At 40.2% G+C, this 22,537-nt stretch overlaps 1 protein-coding gene across 7 annotated transcripts in view; it reads right to left on the minus strand.

The window, feature by feature from the left end:
- The window catches only part of ANKRD11 (ankyrin repeat domain 11), a 232,036-nt gene that overhangs the window by 180,840 nt on the left and 28,659 nt on the right, over positions 1-22,537 (minus strand). For 4 of the 7 annotated variants that reach the window (XR_012154550.2, XM_073308240.2, XM_073308235.2 and 1 more), the window contains exon 2: positions 15,684-15,762. The exons of 1 other annotated variant lie outside the window; for it this stretch is intronic. The gene's annotated coding sequence lies outside the window, so the exon portion shown is untranslated. Of the gene's footprint in view, positions 1-15,683; positions 15,763-16,370; positions 16,566-21,278; positions 21,403-22,537 lie in introns of those variants that run through there. 2 more of the 7 variants (XM_073308236.2, XM_073308237.2) reach the window with 2 other exon arrangements.

The raw sequence follows: 22,537 nt of genomic DNA on the forward strand, positions 1-22,537 counted from the left end.
GTTATACCTCACCTTTATTCAAGTTACAGTGTAAAACCCTTCAAAGCACAAAACACACTGATGCAGTGGTATATTTAAAAAGATATATTTATATTAAAACTTTCCTACTTTTAACAATGAGGTTTCTGGGGAAGATAAATTAATTTACAGATGTTTAATTTTCCTCATCCACTGAGGTGTTGCAGGGGTTACTACAGCAGAGTCAACATCTTAATACTTAAATATTAAAACAAAATTAACATTCATTTGCAACTAATTTTGAAGAGGGTTTTAAAAAATTAACCAAGAAACTGAGGAGAGGAAGATTCAGCCATGCAGTAGAATCTGAAGCATCCCACTGAATGTAGGGATTTCCTCTATGCTGGGTAGCCAAACTTACAGACCCTCCAAGCCACACATGACAATCTTCAGAAGTTTGAGAGCCTGCCTGGGATTGGCGCTTTAGCCCTACTCTTACTGAAGCCCCGAGCCCTCACAAGTAGGCCCTGTGGGGCTGAAACCCCAAGACCCCCTGTCCCTGCCCTACCACCCTGCTGCAAGGCAGAGGTCACAAGCTTCACCTCCCCCACAACCACCCAAGTCTAGTAGGTGGAGAATTGAGGGGGGGGAGGAGGGAAGGGGGTATTCTGGAGGGCTCCGAGAGCTGCACTTTAACTCTAAAAGCCACATGCGGCTCACGAGCCACAGTTTGGCCACCCCTGCTCTGTGCTTTGCACTGCTAGCAGAGTCATTCTGACAGGAAGAGTTCTTTTTAATTTAGCATAAAGATGCCATTAAAAAACTGAAAAACAAAAACCAGGAAGGCAGAAAAGTTAGCTCCTTTTTATTGCTATGATCGACCAGTCGCAGGTTCCAAACAGTGATAGCAGCACCATGAACAGTGACACAACCAAGCCCAGCTCACATACTCAGCAATGGGGGAAGCTCACTCTAAACATTTTTTTAAACTCCTTTTGTTTACAAGGAAGTAATTTCTGCTGTAGTATTTTTGTGATTTTATTTTGTTCCTCAGAAGCCATTTATCTAGCAATAGGCATTTGACTCCGTATATTTGCTTTTCATACAGCATTCAATCTCACACAGTAAGTAACATAGGGAGATTTTAGCTATAGAGGTTACAAAATCTTAACAAATAATAGATCTGACCTTTGGCCTAAGGTTAATTGCTCAAACTAATTGGAGAGAGAGGGAATCAACTGGACTTCTACATTATACCCATCATTTAATGCCAATAAATTTTAAATTGGATAAAACAAACATCTGCATTAAATGCTTTTCAGTAGCCTAAGCATTAGTGAACATTTTCTTTCAGAAGTTTCTTTCCTGTATTATGACAGGTTTCAGAGTAGCAGCCGGGTTAGTCTGTATTCACAAAGAGAACAGGAGGACTTGTGGCACCTCAGAGACTAACAAATTTATTTGAGCATAAGCTTTTGTGAGCTACATCTCACTTCATCGGAACTGTAGCTCACGAAAGCTTATGCTCAAATAAATTTGTTAGTCTCTAAGGTGCCACAAGTCCTCCTTTTCTTTTTCCTGTATTGTGACTAAAATATAAATTTCTATTACAACACTTAACTTGAAGTAAGAAAATGCTGAAGGCATGCCCGTGAAAAACAAATACAGGATACGGGCAAGACTGCAAGAATGAGGTAAAAAAAAGACTAGCTAACACAGAAGAATTTTCTTCTGACTACAACATAGACTTGTTTTTTGTTTCTTGCAAGACTCCAGTAATAAGGCTAACTCTGCCGGAAAATAACCAGAACTATTCAATAATTACCTGTGAACCATCTTATTGTTATAGCCAGAACAGCTGAAAATTCAGATAAACACTGGAATCTGAGAAAGCAAACACAGTCACACCTACAACTATGTGCCTACTGACAAACTGATCATCAACTCCAATAACCACATATTTCAAAAGCTTGCCCTCCATGCTAATTCTCACTCAAAATTAAACTGAATATAACTCAGACATTACCCACACAAAAGTAGTCTCTCTCGTCATTTGGTTGCAGGCACTCACCAGCACCCTGAATTTTACTAGCTTTCAAGAAAATTAGAGGTAAACGAAATGTTAGATATCCAGGAAATTCAGAAATAAGGTTAAACTTACAAGTTTAAACATTTGAAAGAATGGAAATTCACATATAGCGGCTCCACACAATCTTAACTGTGCCCCAGAGAGATGTGTTATTTCTAGATCAATTACTTCTCTTAAAAGTCCACAGGTCTGGAAATCTTAAATCTGAAGACTTTCCACATGTACAAGCTGCAAATAATGCAATGAAATGCACACAAAAGAGTACTGGTTCCTTGTCTCCACTGTTTTGTTTATACTTACACACATCCACTAAGCAGCATACCTCACTCTAGGCTTTCTTAAATACACAACCATGACATAATCCCGTAATGCCCTTTTAACCATTAATCAACATATTAACAGAAATAACCCAATAGCAAAAAGACACTGAAGATCAAGTTCCCAGAGCCTTCCCATTCCCTCACAGCTAGGAAAAACAGCTGCTTTCCCCCCACTCCCATTACAGGAGCGAGGCTCCAGCTCTGGCACCCGCCCCTACTGATCACAGCTGGGGCAGTATGGGAGGGGGGCAGAAGCAGTCCATAAACTGATCCCAGGGCATGTAGGGTTTTAACACCTTAAGATCTACCAAGCATTTGTTAGGTAGCCAGTACAGATAAAAAACCAGTTGCATGATGTGCTCTCAGCAAGATAATGCAGATCTGATCACAGCTGCTACCAGGTCTTAGAATAGCTAGCAATCCAGCCAGACAGTGAGACTGAACATTTGCACCACTAATGGACAGTGAAGCAGCACAAAGCAGGCAATATTTTCTTTGCCCTCTGCCGGGATTAACTCCAAGAGAGAGAGAGTTAGGTATCAGTATGAAGGCACCACATCCCCATCCACCTCCAGAGCCCAGACATGGCTAAATCCTCTCCTCCACATTAATCTCTGCTGGGAAAGCAGCATGGACTGAAGTGTCAGCAGATATCATCCTGCTCTAAATCACCTTTCTATCAAGCATACACAGCACCCATCTCCCAGTTCTCAGTGATCAGCTGAATGAAGAGCAGTAGGCTAAAGCTGAACACAGGTAATGCTTCTTGGAGACACGGCTCACAAGATAATATCCCCCGCTATTGAGTTTGCCCTCAGACTGTTAAATAGGATTGCAGCGTGAGTGTCCTGTTGGAATCCTGGATGCCCAAATTAGCCATGACATAAAAAAAACCACAGACCTATGAATGGCCAGAATATTGCATCCTGTCAGGAACAGACCTATCACAGTGATCCACACATCCAAGTTTAATTGCTTCAAATCATATCTTGAAAAGAAGCCACAACACTGAAAAGCGCCAGTTGGTACACAAAATACCTCTCTCTCCAGCAACACAAGCTACTTTGACCTTTGCCCTGGTAAGTCACACTCTGCACAGTCTCCCCAATGAATACAGAATCCAGGTAAAGTCCTCTATTATGACAATCAATGCCTTCTACGGAACTGGCCCTGGTTACCTGAGATCCCCTCCAATGACAATTACTTCCCCACTAAAAGCAATAAAACAGTCTGCCTGGATTACAGATTCAATTCCACGCAGATGAAAATGATCATGGACTTCACTTTCAGAACTAAATGCAACACTCACTTCTGCGATGCAGCTTTCCTACAGAAAATTCCTCTCTGCCTCACACATGCACACCACCTTTACTTACTCTTACAAACCAAAAACCTGTTAACTAATCAAGCTACAAGTTACGTAAGAAGGAAGATCGTATTACGATTTTCCAACAGCACTTTGGAGGTTCTCAGATACTATGGTGAGGGAGCCATGTGAGTACCTAGACAAGAGGTGCTGAGTCCCCTGAGCACCTCATAAGAAGATCAAGTCCTTAAAAATCAGGAACAAGGAATGACTGCCTTCGGAATGCAATTGTCTAAATGAACCTCCCTCTTAACCATATAGGATAGCAAAGATAACCCAAGTGGACACAGCCACTCTAAGAGCCAAGCGTTTTAGGTTTTTCCATTCACTGATATGAGGAAGCAATTTATTAAAGATGGAAAAAACTAGGCTTGTTGGTGTCTAAGGGCCTGTCTACACTGGCAATTAACAGCGCTGCAACTTTCTCGCTCAAGGGTGTGAAGAAACACCCCCTGAACGCAGCAAGTTTCAGTGTTGTAAAGCGCCAGTGTAAACAGTGCCCCAGCGTTGGGAGCTAAACCCCTCGTTGAGGTGGGTTTTTAAGAGCGCTGGGAGAGTTCACGCTGCGCCGCAACCTCACAAGGTACGTTAAATGCGGCCGCAGCAGTGCTTTAGCATTGCCAGGGTAGACTAGCCCTAAGAAGCGTAATGAGAATCACAGGAATTGGGAGGATCCTGAAGAACCTACAGCTCAGAGGCAAGCAATAAGTCTCTAAAGCTCACTGAGGGGATCAGTCCACTCCCCTGCAGACCTCAGGCGGTTCGAAGGAAGGGTGGGAAACCTCTCCACACAAACCCTGCAGACTGCCCTAAATTTCATAGAAAGGAAGTCCTGCTTCTGTTGACTTTCGGTGGCATATAGCAGTGTGTGCAACATGCAATGGGGCTCCACTGGGGATAACTGGATCTTGAGTGGGGGAACAAGCAGAGAAGGGGTGAGTTGTGCAAGACACTCACGAAGAAAAGTCTCTCTGGTTCTTTCCACTTCCTAGCCTTATCCTTAGAGAGATGAGTTAAAATTAGTTCATCCATTCCCAAAACCCCAAAGCAACATTAGTAATTAAAAAGTTTACTAGTCAAATATTTTAATCAACTGGCTGTTCTTGTGGTGCTCAGCTAAGGGAAAGGAGTACTTGTGGCACCTTAGAGACTAAGGTGAGGGTGAGAAAACCTGGATTTGTGCTGGAAATGGCCCACCTGATGATCACTTTAGATAAGCTATTACCAGCAGGACAGTGGGGTGGGAGGAGGTATTGTTTCATATTCTCTGTGTATATATAAAGTCTGCTGCAGTTTCCACGGTATGCATCCGATGAAGTGATCTGTAGCTCACGAAAGCTCATGCTCAAATAAATTGGTTAGTCTCTAAAGTGCCACAAGTCCTCCTTTTCTTTTTGCGAATACAGACTAACACGGCTGTTACTCTGAAACCTGTCATCAGCTAAGGGAGTTAAGTAAATAAGACTACCCCTGGTTCTTTCTACAGAGTTGCAAAAATGTTAAGACTTTTTGAATTCTTGAACAGAATTTTAGGGCGTCAATTCAAGAGCCCTATGTTTAGACGTCTTAAGGCATTTGACTTGGTACCGCACAACATTTTGATTAAAAAGCTAGAACTATATGAAGTTAACATGGCACACGTTAAATGGATTAAAACTGGTTAACTGAAAGGTCTCAAAAACATTGTAAAACAGGTTTCAGAGTAACAGCCGTGTTAGTCTGTATTCGCAAAAAGAAAAGGAGTACTTGTGGCACCTTAGAGACTAACCAATTTATTTGAGCATAAGCTTTCGTGAGCTACAGCTCACTTCATCTGTAGCTCACGAAAGCTTATGCTCAAATTGGTTAGTCTCTAAGGTGCCACAAGTACTCCTTTTCTTATTGTAAAACAGGGACTCATCACTGAGTGGGTGTATTTCCAGAGGGGTCCTGCAGGGATCAGTTTGTAGCCTTATGCTATTTAACATTTTTATCAATTACCTGGAAGAAAACCACCACCACAGAAAAAGCTTGCATATGACAAAAATTAAGGGAATTGTAAATAATGCAGAGAACAGCTCACTGATTTACAGCAATCTGGATTGTTTGGTAAAGTGGGTGCAAGCAAACAATATGCTTTTTAATACTGTTTGAAGTAAACATACACATGTAAAAATAAAGAATGTAGGCCACACTTATAAGACGGGGGACTATCTGGGGAAGCAGCGACTCTGAAAAAGACTTGGGGATTGTGATGGATAATAAACTGAACATTAGCTCCCCATGTGATGCTGGGACCAAAAGAACTCATGCAATCCTGGGATACATAAACAGCGGCATCTCCAGTAGGAGTAGAGAAGTTATTTTACCTCTATATTTGGCATTGGTGTGACAGCTGCTGGAGTATTGTGTCTAGTTTGGGTGCCTATAATACAGGAACTATGTTGATAAATTGTAGAGGGGTTCAGAGAATAGACACAAAAATGATTAAAGGATTGAAAACATGCCTTATAGTAACAGACTCAGAGCGCTCAATCTATTTAGCTTAACAAAGAAAAGGTTAAGGGGTGACTTAATTATAGTATAAGTACCTACACGGGGAACAAATATTTAACAATGGGCTCTTCAGTCTAGCAGAGAAAGATCTACCTTGATCCAAGGACTGGAAGTTGAAACTAGGTAAATTCAGACTGGAAATAAGGCATACATTTTTAACAGTCAGAGTAGTAAATTGTACCAATGATAAATTAAGGGTTGTATTCTCCATGGACAAATCTAAAATGAAGATGGGATGTTTTTCTACACAATAGGCTCTAGAAATTATTCTGGGAAAGTTCTCTGGCCTATGTTATGCAGGAGGTCAGACTGAATCATCACAATGGTCCCTTCTGGCCTTAGCATTTATGAGCTATAAACAAGGATAGCAGGCCCCAAATACATGTTAATCCATTTGCAAACTTTATGATATGCTTTGTATAATTTATTCATTTTCCCCTGACCAAAAGCCCCCCACCAAAAGAGCTGAATCTTTTATTTAAAATAAAAATAGCATCCACCATTTATAAGTGAATTTACAACAGACGAATATGTGCAGATGGTAGAAGTGAAAATGGTTACAGAGCTAATTTCAGTTTCATTTTGTATTAAAATAGTTGGACACTTGAATTTATCTTAAGCAGAGGACAGGTAGGGTTCCTGTAAAATTTACACTTTGGGTTTGCCTCCACCTCATAGTATTCAAGCACTTGAGTGTCAGTGTTAAATTCTAATTATTGGAAAAGAATGTCAATATTTGTGAGAACTCAATAAAATAACAGGTTCCCTATAATGACTCTTCTGCACCTTCCTCAAATCTGAAAAACAAAAAGGAGGAACGCCTTCTTCCACACTGTCCTCTATACTAGTAGTGACCTTCCTCTAACTCCAGTGAATCTAGTTCCCCCATCTTTGCCATTCAAATCCCTTCTGACAACCCAGTTCTTCTACTAGGCCCACAAACACTCATTTGCATCAGTAAACTGACCTCTCAAGTCCCTTCTTATTTAAGAGGGAATGAAAGATAGGAGGAGAAAATGAGCTAAAACATCCTAAGCCACCACCTCCTCTAAGTCTTCAGTTTGGGATTCAGTTCAGTCTGGATTTGGGCTGGAAATGGCCCAACTTGATCATCATTCACTTTGTAAGGAGAGTGATCATTTTAGATAAGCTATTGCCAGCAGGAGAGTGGGGTGGGGGGAGGTATTTTTTCATGCTTTGTGTGTATTAAAGATCTTCTACACTTTCCATAGTATGCATCCGAGGAAGTGAGCTGTAGCTCATGAAAGCTTATGCTCAAATAAATTGGTTAGTCTCTAAGGTGCCACAAGTACTCCTTTTCTTTTTAAGTCTTCAGTGTGTCTGGTTTTACCTGTGTGCCTTCCAGTCTGCAAGCTCCGCAGAGCAGGGACAGACTGTGTAACTTGTATGGCATCAAGTGCATCACTTGAACCTAACGATAACATGACATGTATCTTGTGAAAACATGCAGCCTAAGCCATAGTGTGTGTAATTCTCCCATCCCACACCCAGACGTCATCCTACATGGAATCTAGAGCGTAAATACCTCCAGGCAGAGATTACAACTTTATTCTCTCAGGCGCCACACACTCACTCTTTGAATGCTATACAAATGTTAACAGGTAAATAAAATGATTAATACCAGATACCAACTGCTGACATTTTCAGTGACTAGGTTCTGAGTGTAAAAATCTGTTCCATTTCTAAACACCACAAAGAGCCCGAAAGCACTTTTACTTTCGGAAAAGGTACCACCCAAGAAAAGAGTTGTGTAACAATGAAAGTTGCAACTGGTCAGTACACTCTATTTCAGTTATAAAATCCTTATGTGAGATGAATCATAAGCATGTGTCACTAAGGCCTAGATACAGTACAGGAATTTCCCTGATGAAAAATAGACCACATTTGTTACTGATGATAGGAAGAACGTTCCAGTACACTCTGCCATCTTTGCCTACTTGCTTGCATCATTGGCTTTGTTCTCAAAAGCAACCATGATTCATGAATCTAGAGGGTGTAAACTGATTAAAACTTACAAATGCCTAACTGCTGTCTTGGAAGGAGATTTTGGCAGTTTAAGTGTTCTAACCCCTTTAGGAAAGTAAAAACAATTCAGACACTGAGTATAAGAAATAAAAGCATTGTTCCTATTATAAACAATTATTGCAATGTTTTCTGGCCAGCTCTAGAACAGAAACATGGTAGGAAGATGGCATTTGGCATGGCAACAGTCTTCTCTACCAGGTAGAAATTGAGTTTGACTTATCCAAGTTACAGCCTGAGCAATACCATTTAACCAGAAGTTTCTTGTTAAACCCAGGAACTGCACAGTTAGGGAAGAGCCATGCTGTGCACTTGTCCATGGCAGACACAGCTTTGTGGTGAAAGTTTAGTGAGAGTGAGCAGGGAGGCTCTGCAGGCTCTAACACGGAGGGTGTGCAATAAAGGAGCTCCCCTTCCGGCAGAGCTCCCAAGGCGCATTCCACAGAGGGCATTCAGGTGGTGTCTGTCAAAGACATGACATAGAAAAGAAATTTAATTTCAAAAATTCCATTTCATTAAAATGTTATGCATTGTACAAGTAGCAGCTTAAGCACTCAAATCAGGAAATGCCAGAAGTTGAGGCTAGATGTGTAATCTGGAGAAGGGAGCTTTAAACCATTACAAAGACAGATTCCCAACTCTCTCAAAGGATGAACAAACTTGTTTCCAGCCCTAGGAGGGCCTGAGGTATTGACTTTAATTATATTTTTGTATTTAGAAAAAGTTTTGGATCTTTTGAGGTGCTGCATTCTTATTAGTTTTACATTTTCTGTCCTTCTGAACCCTAACGGAGTTGGATTCATGATAAATAAGGCAGCCTGACTTTACAAGTGGAGGAATACAATAAATCTGGATAAAATGGTAAATACAATATTTCTAAAATATTTTAAAATAATGTATCTTACAAAATACACATGGGCATGTTATGGCATAAAGGTTTTAAGGATACTCACTGGGAATGACGTGCATTACAGCCATTTCAAACTCATGCAGATAAACCCTTTATACAGCCCACACCATAATGCAGGAGTGGCCAAACTTACTGATCCTCCAAGCCACACACGATAATCATCAGAAGTTCAAGAGCTGATGCACACCTGCCAGGGCTTGGGGCCCCACTCCTGCTGAAGCCCCAAGCCCTAGCAGGCATGCCCTGTGGGGCTGAAACCTCAAGACCCCCCCGTCCCTGCCGGGCAGAAGCCCCTACCCCACCACCCTGCTGCAAAGCAGAGGTCACAAGCTCCCTCCCAACCCCTACCAAAGTCCGGTAGGTGGAGAATGGGGAGACATGGGCAGCTCAGAGATCCACACTTTAACTCTAAAGGAGCCACATGCAGCTCATGAGCCACAGGTTGGCTGCCCCTGCCATAATGTATTCACTCTGTATGTAATAAAAATGCTCTGCTAGATCTTATACTTTTCACCTGTTTACGATCTTATGTACAGGCTAAACCATGTACTGAGGATACGAGGGTAGTCTACATGGGACTTGAACCACTCCAGAGACAAACGTGAAAATTACGTAATATTTTAACACATTTTAAAATCTGAATTTTTTTATGCAAAAAGGATACTACCATTTTAGAACTACGGTGTGAGGAGTATAGCAGGAACATATTTTAACCAACCCACATGCCCAATAATTCTGCTTCTTTAATGTTATCTTGGACTAGTAATCCCACTTGCATGTGGTTTTCCAGCTCTCTCTCATCTTTAACATCTGCCTCAACATGAAGTACATACAAATACCCTCCCTCAGAATTGGAAACAATTTGTTCTGTATTTGTCAGCTACATGAAAAGAGCCTACACATTCATCTTGCCTACAACTGCCATGTTAAAAAGCAGAAAGTCATTCATTCAACAAGGTTTCTAAAATTGAGTGAGCCATCAGTGTATTAACTGCTTATTTTTGTTGACATTGGTATTTAGGATAACATATCACAAGTCTAGAGAACTGATCTATCTCCCTATTAATATCGATATGAAAATCTTAATGCAAATTGAAGATAGAGAAAACGTGTTAACAGTAAGCAAGGTTATTGATACAATTCAGAAAAACCAGGACATCCTCTATGACATCCTATAAGACCAGTCATATTGCATCAGGCCATGATCCAACTTGCCCAGTATCCTATCTCTGACAGTGGCCCATACCAGAATTTCAAGCAGAGCGTACAGAACTGGGCAGTTACCGAGTGACCCACCCCTGCCTTCCACCCCCAGCATCTGATAAAGATTTAAATTTGTCCTGAGTATGGGGTTGCATCCCTGACCATCTTGGCTACTAGCCGTTGGACCTTTTCTCCAAGCACTTATCTAGTTATTTTTTTAACCCAGTTATACTTTTGGCCTTCACAACATCTCATGGCAAGGCAACAAGTTCCATAAGTTAGTTGTGCACTGTGAGAAAAAGTACTTACTCTTGTTTGTATTAAACCTGATTCCTGTTAATTTCATTGGATGTCCCCTGGCTTTTGTATTGTGGGAAAGGGTAAACAACATCTCTATCCACTTTTCCCCATGATTTACAACTCCATAGACCTCTATCATAACCCCCCTTAGTCCGCTTTTTTCTAAACCGAACAGCCCTAATCTTTTTAGTCTCTCCTTGTATGGAAGCTGTTCTATACCCTTGATCATCTTTGTTGCCCTTCTCTGAACCTTTTCCATTTCCACTATGAGATGGGCAACCCAGACTGGACATAGTATTCAAGGTGTGGGCACACAATGGAATTACATCGTGGCATGATATTTTCTGTCCAGTTTTCTATCCCTTTTCTAATAGCTCCTAACATACTGTTAGCTTTCAACTGCTGCTGCAGTTTTCAGAAACTGTCCACTGTGAGTCCAAGATCTCTTCCTTGGGTGGCAACAGCAAATTTTAGAACCCATCATTGTGTGTGTGTCATTGGAATTATTTTTTCCAATATGCATTACTTTGAACTTAATGTTAATTTCATCTATCATTTTGTTGCCTAGTCACCCAGTTTTGTGAGATCACTAACTCCTTGCAGACTACTTTGGACTTAACTATTTTAAATAATTGTGTCATCTGCAAACTTTGCCACTTCATTGTTCACCTCCTTTTCCAGATCATTAATGGATATGTTGAATGCCATAAGTCCCAGTACAGATTTTTGGGGGACCCCACTGTTCACCTCTCTCCACTGTGAAAACTGACCTTTTATTCCTACTCTTTGTTTCCTATCTTTCAGCGAGTTACTGATCCATGAGAGGACTCTTCCCTCTTATTCCATGGCTGTTTAGTTTCCTTAAGAGCCTTTGGTGAGGGCCCTTTCCTGTCCAATTTTATATAAATCCAGTATATTATTTCAACAAAAAGCAGTAAATATTTAAATGTTAGTGTAATAAATTTAAAATGTTTTAAATAGAAAAAATTAGTGTTAAACGTATCACAAAATCAGGCCCCCATTTAGTTTAAACGATGCTGCCTTTATTGTAGCATTTCTTCGAGAAGACAATTTAATTCTGGAAGCATGTACTGAAATTGCCTTTCATTATGGGAGTCAGCTTTACAGTCAGGTTTCAGAGTGACAGCCGTGTTAGTCTGTATTCGCAAAAAGAAAAGGAGTACTTGTGGCACCTTAGAGACTAACCAATTTATCTGAGCATACGCTTTCGTGAGCTACAGCTCACTTCATCGGATGCATCCAATGAAGTGAGCTCTAGCTCACGAAAGCGTATGCTCAGATAAATTGGTTAGTCTCTAAGGTGCCACAAGTACTCCTTAGCTTTAAAATCGTATCCTTCTCAGGAGGTCAGAGTGAAGCGAGACTCAAGCTCTAAAAAGCAATTCTGTTTAGCACCACTACCTTATTCATCCTTTTAATCTTACACCTACATGTTCATTATGGACTCGATGAAATATTTGTGGCAAAACCACCATCAAAAGCCATTTCAATCTCTCTGCTGCTCTGAGAAAACCTTGACCCCTCTGCTTCTCTAATGAAGATGGTAGGGAAGTGAGAATTATACCAACTGTCAGTTCTTACACTAGAATTTTCTGCTACAGAAACATTCAAATCACTGAAACCTGGAGCATTAGGCTCAGTGTAATGCAGAATTTTCTTTCTGCAACAAAAACAGAATGCAGCTAACTTGTTAAAAACAAATATCTTCGAACAGCTTAGCAACAAAAAATACCTCCACCACACATTACCCTGGTATGACTGTCTTGCAAGATTACATACAATTGTATGTATGAAGCTAGATTCTTATATTCTCCTTTTAGTTCCCTCCCCTCTTTCCACTCATATAGACAGGAGTGGACTTTTTATTATTGTGAGACAGCTACAAGTCTTGTATTTTTTTCCAAGGTGGTAAGATTCATGGTCATTCTGGTATCCCATGGAAGAAAGTTCCATTATTGTCTGCTGGCTACCTCAGTCCCACACTCCCATTAATCTCACTCTGTTGATCGCTCCACTGTTTCCATAGAACAGAGATGCCATGGTAGAATGTTACTTCAAAGTGAGAAGCAATCAGATGAGTAGGATCACTGGGGTTCAAGACTCTGAATTTAATTCAGTGGGGAGCCTATGTAGTGTCCATTTTAGTCACCCATGCTGGTTAGCAGGGATACTGCTGTAAACTGTACAAGCTAGATTTTTTTTTTTTTTTTTGAGTGCCTACATGTTTATTCCCAGGTACAGTACCTTGTGCAAACTGATTATCAAAATCATGGACTGCAGAAGCCAAGCATTTACGGGATGGGGTGCAATATTCTTGCAGTATGTGGAAGGTAGCACAGCAGCTGTTCCTACTTGATTATCCATTACTAATGAGTCCAAGACCACCTCTAGACTGTGTATCACTGACAGCGGAGGGAGCAATGTCCTCCACTGAGGGTGAGTAAATGATACTGCTAGTTCATCAGGCTTCAGCCAGCTGTTCATCAGTCACTGATCTCGTTCAGACCGTGGGCTAATTTGGAGATGGTGTACATGTGCATAAAGGTGTGCAGCGGATATTCATGTGCTGAACTGCAACGATCACGTAGCCCTGACTTCATCACCAGTATTAAGCCCACTTGTCTACCTCTGCGGAGACTTTTTAAGAACTTGACATCTCAGCATCACCCAATCTCTTTTTTTTGGGTCATCTGCCAGGTTTTTTATTGGGCAGCAACCACTCCTGCGTGTACATCTGGACAGCACAGTGCACACTGTGGGTACTACCACAAACAATCGCCACTTTCCAATGTGATAAACAGTGAAATACTTTTAGCACTAGAAGTTAGAGCTATTGGAGTTTAAAATATTTGTTTCCTATATTTAATGTTGCAATTTTGTCATTTTCTCAGTAATATTCTCTCTCCATCCGGGTCATCTATAGTTGGACTCAATTATATAGTCAAAGAATACAAAAAAAACAGACCAAACAAAGTTTTACTTTCATTATCTCAAATTTAATGGAAAATTCCATATTTTGGGTTGAGAAGGAAACGTTTTTGACCGGTTTTTAAAGGGCAGTGGTTGTACTAAAGCAGTTCAGAAGTTTGGAATGACAGTAGCAGTCTTGGGGGAGAGAGATTTGTGGCCAGACTGCAGACAAGGTAGATAAAGGTGCAGGATAGATGCAATTTGCCATGAACCTTTGCGATGTCACATAGATAGTACCACATCTGGCAAGAACACACGCTGTATACAGATACATAAGCCTAGATGATCACTAACATTTTCTTGTAGGTTAAAGTTATTGAAATGCATGAGGAAAAAATTAAGTCCTATTTTAAAACATCAGGTTCAAAATACAAATATTGCAACTGGATACTGCTCGGTCCAAAATCTAAAGGAATGAAACAAATGATCCTTCATATCCAATTATTAAGCATATCTGGTTTGTTACTATACACGGTGTTTCACAGTGGATGTGGTGCAGTGCCACAAAAAAAACTCAGGTGAATACCAGTTAGAGAAATATTTACTTTGCATATCGCAAGAGGTCTCCTACTCTATCACATTTTAATTACTGTAATAAACTGTGGCAGGGGAGAGCTGCTGATGCTTGGCCTGTGTTCTGTTTCACTCTGAACAATTTTATTATTATTAATACTCACCAAGGGAAAGTGAAATAGCTTGTTTCAGTATGAATATCTTGGAATATTAATATGGACAGTCTAAGTACAACATGATTTATTTTCAAAATTTAGAATGGAAGAAAAACTCCACAAACTTGTGAAACAGACCATCTGATTCAGCGGATGCCCATTTCTACACTAAATTAGCCTTTTTTAAATAAAAGCCATTAGTATCACGACAACTAGATTACAACATAATTTACATTCAGCATAAACCAACTTTTAATCAAGCAGCTAAACTCCCAAGCACCAACACACTCTCTATGTTATTTATTAGAATCCTTCACCATAGTATTTGAGGACATATAGACAGGGAATTTAAATCCTGGACTGATACCTCACAACCTGCAGTGTTAAAAATGGCAGCTTTGCACCATGGAAAAGTGGAGAATCCCAGCTTTCAATTAGGATTCTGTTCTCTGAAACTGCCAAATCTGGAGAAAGATCAGTTATACTGTTTGTATTACTTTGCTTTTCACAGGACAGCAGCACAAACCATTCTCCCATAATCAATCTCAAATTAACCTAATCTAAATTCCCTTTTCTGCATTCCACTCTAAGTAATCCTACTAAGTTTATATATATAGAAAAAAAAATTGTGAATTCGTACCTCTAAGGATGTTATGAAAATGTAAGTCCCAAACACAGTTTGCATGAAAAGCAGTAATTTTCCAAAGCCTTCATTTATTAGCATTATGCAAACATAGAAAATATAGACGTCTACTCTCTGTTGGCTTCAACTACCCTAGCTATAACCAGCAGAAGGAACATTAGACAAGTTAAAATTTTAACTCAAAGTCTCTTATTTAAGAGCTTTAGGGGAATCCGAGGTAGAAAAAAGGCTCATAACATCCTGTGCAAGGATATTAAAAGTACCTTACGGACTCAGCAGCCAGGCACACTAACACGCTATGAACTTTGCTGAAATTAGACAAAAACTGACGCCAAACAGTTCACTAGAATAAAATTAACAGTCCTGCTTTCATTAAGGGTCAGGAAAACATTGCTACATTTGAACAGATTTTTTTTAAAATGGAAGGTGTTTTTTTAATATCCATGGACATTTGCTAGGATAAAATTCAGTGGGTCTCAGCTATTCCATCACAAAAGTTTAAAATGTTCATATTCAGCGTGAAAATATCAGAAAGGTGAAGTAGAAAAACACCATCTTCATCATACTAGTATTCGGCTTTGTTGGGCGGGGGGGTTTGCACAGAAACAACACAAAACAAAAGAAAGTGATTCAGAAAAAAGTAACTCAAATATTTACCGATTCCATAGCTGAAAGCTGTTGCTAGCGGAGCATGTATTAAATCCAATAGAGGTGTGTCCCAAAGCAGCTGTGTATCCTGAAAGAGAAGACTAAAATTAGTTCATGTAAATATTAAAACACATAGTTAACTTTTAACTTCACTTAAAAGCATACCAGGCATTCAAAGGAAATGTACTAAATAAATACACCCGATAAAAACAAGACATTATCTTTGGGTCTACCCCTATGACTTTCTGGTCTAACAGCCCTTTATCAGGACTGGAACAAGAAATGGTTTCATGGCAGGCTTGGCAGTACATCAGCAACTAATTTTTAAAAGACAGCTGAAAGCACGTTCAAGTCTCTCAACAAATTGTTCTTGGTTTTACAATCACACCTTCCTATTTTTTAAAACATTCTCTTTTCTGTTGCTGTGAGACCCCGAAGTAAATACCAAGGAAACTGACTCCACAAGGGGAAACATTAAATTGCATGCATGCTGTCAAATCCAGTAACCTGAAAAATACATTCTCTCTGACCTCTTTCAGATATAGTAATCTTAGGCGCTACCTGCTACAGTAGGGAAATTCAGACAGAAATGTGATTGTTTTTAAAGTTGGTGTCCTTTTAATTTGCCATTCTCAGAGTAGCAAGCTGCTGATTAGAAAGACCTGGCCTTTTATTCATTATTCTTGCTGCACTCACTTCTTTTTAAGGATCTTTTTCAAATGAAATTCTGAAATTGAAGCTTTGGGTGCTGGGCAGCGATTGCCAACAGTTTCCTGGACATCTGAGTACAAGGGGGAAGTACAATGATGGATCGGATGACAAAGTTAGTGAGAAAAAGGTTAGCACAAACTTTCCATTTAAGTAAAAAAATCAAAGTAGTGTTCAGTTACTAGTTTTTCACAATTCTTTCCTAACTGGAGAAAACTGATACATAATATCCATAATAAATTATCCAAATAGAGCAGACTACTGGATATTATGCTGGCATAGTCTTATTCATAACTGCAGAGAAACCTGCCACTTCTATGGGAAAGAAAAAAGATTGTTAGCTCTATAAGGGAAAATGCATACATAGCAATCATATGTATAGCTAAATAAACTAATCCCCCACAAACTATAATCCTAGCTGAGAGATGTTTCTATTACAGACTACCAGAAACATTTGGTTCAATGCAAAGACGTTAAAAAGAACTAAGCAGAAGCCATTGTGCAGGTTTCCTCAAGCAACTGACTTCATACCCTTGACATGTACATTTAACCTTCTGGAACAGTTCACAGGTCACTCAGAAGACTAGCTGACCTGAAATCAGCTTTAAAAGCTTCTTCAGATCAAAAAGAAAAGGAGTACTTGTGGCACCTTAGAGACTAACCAATTTATTTCTCTAAATAATTTATGTCTCTAAGGTGCCATAAGTACTCCTTTTTGCGAATACAGACTAACACAGCTGCTACTCAGAAACAATTCTTCAGATCAGGTGCTTGAAGACTTGGTGTCATTACACACCTTGAATATGCCATTTTCAGAAAAAAAAATTGGAATGTATAAGAGAATCTGAACCAAAGACTCACATTCTAATGATCTAGATAACAGGGGAAGAACAGGGACATCATGAACAGATTGTTCTATATGAGGAGAATCTCAGATGTTTTCAATAGTCAGAGAGGAAGAAACTATGCAACTCTTATCACAAGGGCTCTCCTTTTACTAACAAGCCAAAGCAGTCACCTTAGAACAGTGCTTTTCAACCTGTGGTCCTTGGAGCCCTGGGGGTCTGCAGACTATGTCTAAGATTTCCAAAGCAGTCCGCACCTCCATTCCAATTTTTTTTTTTTTTTTTTGAGTTTAGCAAATGAGAAAAGGTTGAAAACAACTGCCTTAGAAGATATTTACTGGAATCCTTTGAAGAAAACCTTCGATGAGACTGCACACAGTAACTGAAAAACTTCATTTCTAAGGCTCATCTCCCACTGCTTCTTCTAGTGAGGCTGTTCTGAAATGCACCAACAGCAAGGAAGAGTATGCCTTTCTAACCTATCATTTAAATTGCTCAATCAAATATGACCTTTTAAAGAAAAGGCATTTCTTACTTGTTGGAAACGTGTAGACTTTCGTTATTCTATGCCCTGTCTAGGAAGGACCAGATACATACATATGAGAACTCAAAATGATTGTTTGGGCACACTTAAATGACTTCTAAATCATGTATTTGCAGCTACGAAGACTTATGAATACCGTTCTGCTGAAACCCTGGGGGCTCTAGATACACAGTAAAACAAAATAAATATTATGGCCATGGAATCATTTACCAACCTTCTCCAAAACTTGAAATTTGTTTTGGTCAAGGTCCCTTAAACTCAGAACATGCCTAGAGAAAGGTGACTTAAGCACATTTTCCTATAAAAGTCATTTTGTTCATTTCACAAGAACAAATTTTTGGTCCCTTTTTAAAGTGATTACATCCCATACACAATGCTGAGAGTTATGTTAGGACTGCCACTAGTCTCTTCTATTGTTTCCAGCTCTAGAATATCCCCTCTAGTCTAAAACATGGCACAGAGGAGAATTATGCCTCACTGATTCACTTTAAGTTACTGTGAGCATTCAAACAGGTTTTTTAAATAATTTTTTGCAGACTATCGTCCCTTCACATAAATTGCTTTTATTGACTGATCCCACAAAGAATCCTCTTCATCTCCCAAATCTGGATTCTCTCAAATATACTTGTTCTGGGGACACAGTGACCATGACCTCTATTCTTGCTAAGTAGTAATACAGAGCTAGAGAAATCAGAAAGCACCCCATAATTGCAACTTCCCTCCACTAACAGGAAAAGCTTCTGCACTTTATCTAGACTCCAAAGCTGGAGATGGGATGACAAAGGACTTTAAAGAGTCCAGGCACAACTATAACTCCAACTCCTAAGTCTTATTGGGAGAAATGGGGAAAAAAACAAAGCACTAACTTCCTAACCTCCACAACACAAGAGAACCAGTTAAACACGCATATCTAGCATGTGATAATGGAACATTTAATATAAACTAGTGACTTAAGCAGGGGGTTCCAAGAAGTCCCAAAGGGCAGGTGACCTTTTCATTGTAAGCCCCTTAATAGGAAACAGTACGCACTGCAGCAGATCACCAACAGTACTGTGCGTGACCAAAGGCCACCAAGGAAAGGCTTAAAAAAAATATATATATATCACGATACCTCCCCACATCAGCTTCTAGGACAAACAGCACTATTCAGGCAGTGTCTATGACCCAATTCAGACTGTTCTAAGGGTATATGCATGCAATTCCATTGAGTTCAGTGGAGTGACATCCTGAGTTACTCTGACTCAGGATTTGGCCCTATTTTTGTAGACTCACTCACACCCCTCTGAAAGCACAGACTCTGCTATGGCCTGGTGTCGTTCAGCCTACACTGAAAGAATGACAGCCACTAACCACCATCTCTAATATGGAAACATTTGTGACTTCTTGTCCATTTTGATTCCAGCAAGATGTCCCTTCCGGACTCTAGGATTCCCACTTCTCATCTTTATCCTTCGCCACTTCATACCACAACCGTCCTTCTCCCAATCACCCCTGCTCCCCCCATATCCCTCTCTGCACAACAGACAATACTGCTTTTGCCATGCTAACCCCTTTACTAGAAACAGTCTGTGCAACTCCTTTCCCTGTCCTTCTGTGATGTGATTGACTGGGGGACCTGTCTATGTACAATTTATGAATGCCAGTTAGATTTTATTAACTCTGTATGTTTATTGTACTGTACTTTGCTGTAGTCTTACATCATACTGCTTGTGATAAGGAAAGGGAGGGGCACCTGGCTGCGTGCCTCGCCTCGGAATGAGATGGATAAGGACCATCAACAACTGAATGAACCTTGCCCTGGCAGAACAATGGGGTGGTTGCAGTGTGAGTAAAACCAGTTTATGTCTGAACTCCACGGGGGTAGTGACCAAGCCCAGATCTACACTACAGACCTATAACTACATAACTTCATCACTCAGGGTGAGAAAAATCCACACCCCGAGTGACGTAGTTATACCGATCTAAACCCCTGTGTAGACAGTGCTATGTCGACAGGAGAGCTTTTCCTGTCGACACAGCTCTCCTATCGACATAAGAGCATCTTCACTTAAGTGCTGCAGCTGTGACAATGCAGCATTTTAAGTGTAGCCCTGCCCCAAGTAACAAACCACCTGACAGGGAACCTGGATCACCTGACCGGGGGCTTGAGGCTGATCAGGAGGGTCACATGGCAAAGTGGACTGGAAATCTATAAAAGGACCAAGTCTGCTCAGAGCAGCTCTCTCAACCAGAACAAAAAGAAGTCTGTGCCGGAAGAGTAAAACCTGGAGAACCAGGAACCCACTGACCAAATCCCAAAGAATGCTCAGGAGCGGTGATGAAACTGGAATTGCATGCAGGCGTTTCTTATTTTGCATGGATCTGTATATGGTGTGCTGTCTAAAAGTAAAGAGTGATTGGTTAAAAAATCCCTATGCAAAATATTTTCTTCAACTATCATTTATCCCTGAGGGGTTAAACTCTAAACCAGAGTACGCATGAAAGATGGGCTCTAAGGAAGGTGTTCCTAAGCTACTGGGGAGTTTGGGGGCGGGGGGTTCTAGCAATGGTCTGGGGGCCTACAGCAGCTGCACCATAGGGTTCCACTTTCGAGAAGGGATGCCAGACAGTCTATGCCCAGGGAGTAGGAGCCCAAGGCCAAAGAGACAGTTCCTGGAACCTACTCAGGCCCTAGGGACCTTAAAGCACACAGACCCAATGTGTGGGTCCGAACACAGAAGCCTACTGAACGTTCAAGCAGGGGGATCTCAACCAGGGCTGTGACATCTACCGATGGGTTTTTCAATTATTGTAAACAGACAATTCCTGAACACATTACTTTTGAGAAGCTGAATGCAGGAACAGAAGCTGGTTTACTCTGGTGGAATTAAGAGATGGTGCCCTCTAAGGTACAGATTATTCAAAACCAGAGGCAATCACTTACTTGTTTTGTATCTAACCAAAGATTGGTAAGTGAAGGTTTCAAATACTGAAAGGTTTCAGAGTAACAGCTGTGTTAGTCTGTATTCGCAAAAAGAGAAGGAGGACTTGTGGCACCTTAGAGTCTAACCAATTTATTTGAGCATGAGCTTTCGTGAGCTACAGCTCACTTCATCGGATGCATACCGTGGATACTGCAACAGACTTCCACGGTATGCATCCGATGAAGTGAGCTGTAGCTCACGAAAGCTCATGCTCAAATAAATTGGTTAGTCTCTAAGGTGCCACAAGTACTCCTTTTCTTTTTTCAAATACTGAAGAAACTTGGAGATGCTCATTTGCCTTCCCCATTCCATTTTTTAAAAATTTCCATCAATTTCAGAGGATAACATTTCTACATAGCTTCCCCTCAACAAACCACCTTTCAAGCACTTAGGAACAAACCAATGTGAAGAAACCAAGACATTTCTCATCTATTAACACCTGGTTAATGTCTAAATATGTTTATATGCCACAGTTCCAAAACTGTGGTGGCCTGGACCATTTGCTGGTGTCCCAGAGCGCTGTTTGGTTGCATGGTTAACTCACATGCCATCTGCTTTTAGGTCTCTAAGCTCTTTACTGCAAATCAGCTGCAAACTAGGATGAACCAGCCTAGCTGCCTCTCCTAGGGGTCACTGCTACCAGTCAGAGTGGCGCTGACAGTCACCAGCTGGAAAGAAACATCGAAAGGTGAAAACAACAAAGAAACATGCAGGGAGGACCTGGCAACAAGGGAGGTATGTGAGGGTACAGAGAAAAAGAACACCGTGGAGCAAGTGAATGTTTTCAGGGAAGCAGGAGGAAGCAATGAACAGATGGAGAGCATGGAGACAGAGAGCAAAAGGAGACTGATTAGCGCCTTACAAAAAAGGCAGAACATAATTAAAGACATACAACTACATTCAAAAAATACTTTTTTTAATGTTCCTCTTCCATGTAAGCAATTCTTGTACCATCAGAGGGATGCTGTGCAATTGTGAATGGGCAGTGTGGCAGTATGGAAGATTATGAATGTCTTGCATTTATATGTCACCTTTTACCCTTAACTATGGTATGGTTAAATGTTCCCATTACAAGACTTACAATTGTTCTATGCTGAAGTTATCCACTTACAAAAAGTGAACAAATAAAGACAGCACAAAAATCAAAGCTGAACTTCAGCTATCCCATCATGGTGCTTCTTATAATCATTGCAGTAATTTCTCAATCAAATTGCTGCCAGAAGTCAAAACAAATCCTGTCCAATGAAACAAGGAAATGCAATTTTTGTAACAGATTTTTGTCTGACTTTCTCTTTCCCAGAAGATTTAATGCTAAAGTAACATGCTTAAGTTACCTATAACCCTATAATTGATAACATTTATATAATTAGTGTGCATGACTTGTATAGTGTTAACAGGATTCTAACTAAAATTGTTAGAAAAAAAATCCAGCTAATGATATTCTGAAGTAATTCAATAGTTTTCTATTTTCCAGCGATATGCAAAGAATTACTTCAGTGCAGGAGTGTCCAACGTAACAGCCAGATTTGGTCTACGAGTTCCATTTATGAAGTCCATGTGGCATTCAGACTGTGCAGAATCCAAATTTTCATTTTTTTAAAATTCCTGCACCTCATGGCGGTGAACTATTCAAATGAGATGCTTAGATGAATGGTGCAATCAACATGCACCTAGTTGAGTAAATTTTAGAGGCTACTGTTATAGAAGTCGACATAACATTTAATTTGTCGGGAGCTTTAAAATTCTTTTCCCTACCAACTTTTTCTCCTTCACTTTTATTTTACTGCAAATCTAATGCTTCAG

The sequence above is a fragment of the Lepidochelys kempii genome, chromosome 12 (genome assembly GCF_965140285.1).
Source record: "Lepidochelys kempii isolate rLepKem1 chromosome 12, rLepKem1.hap1, whole genome shotgun sequence".
Classification (NCBI taxonomy): domain Eukaryota; kingdom Metazoa; phylum Chordata; order Testudines; family Cheloniidae; genus Lepidochelys; species Lepidochelys kempii.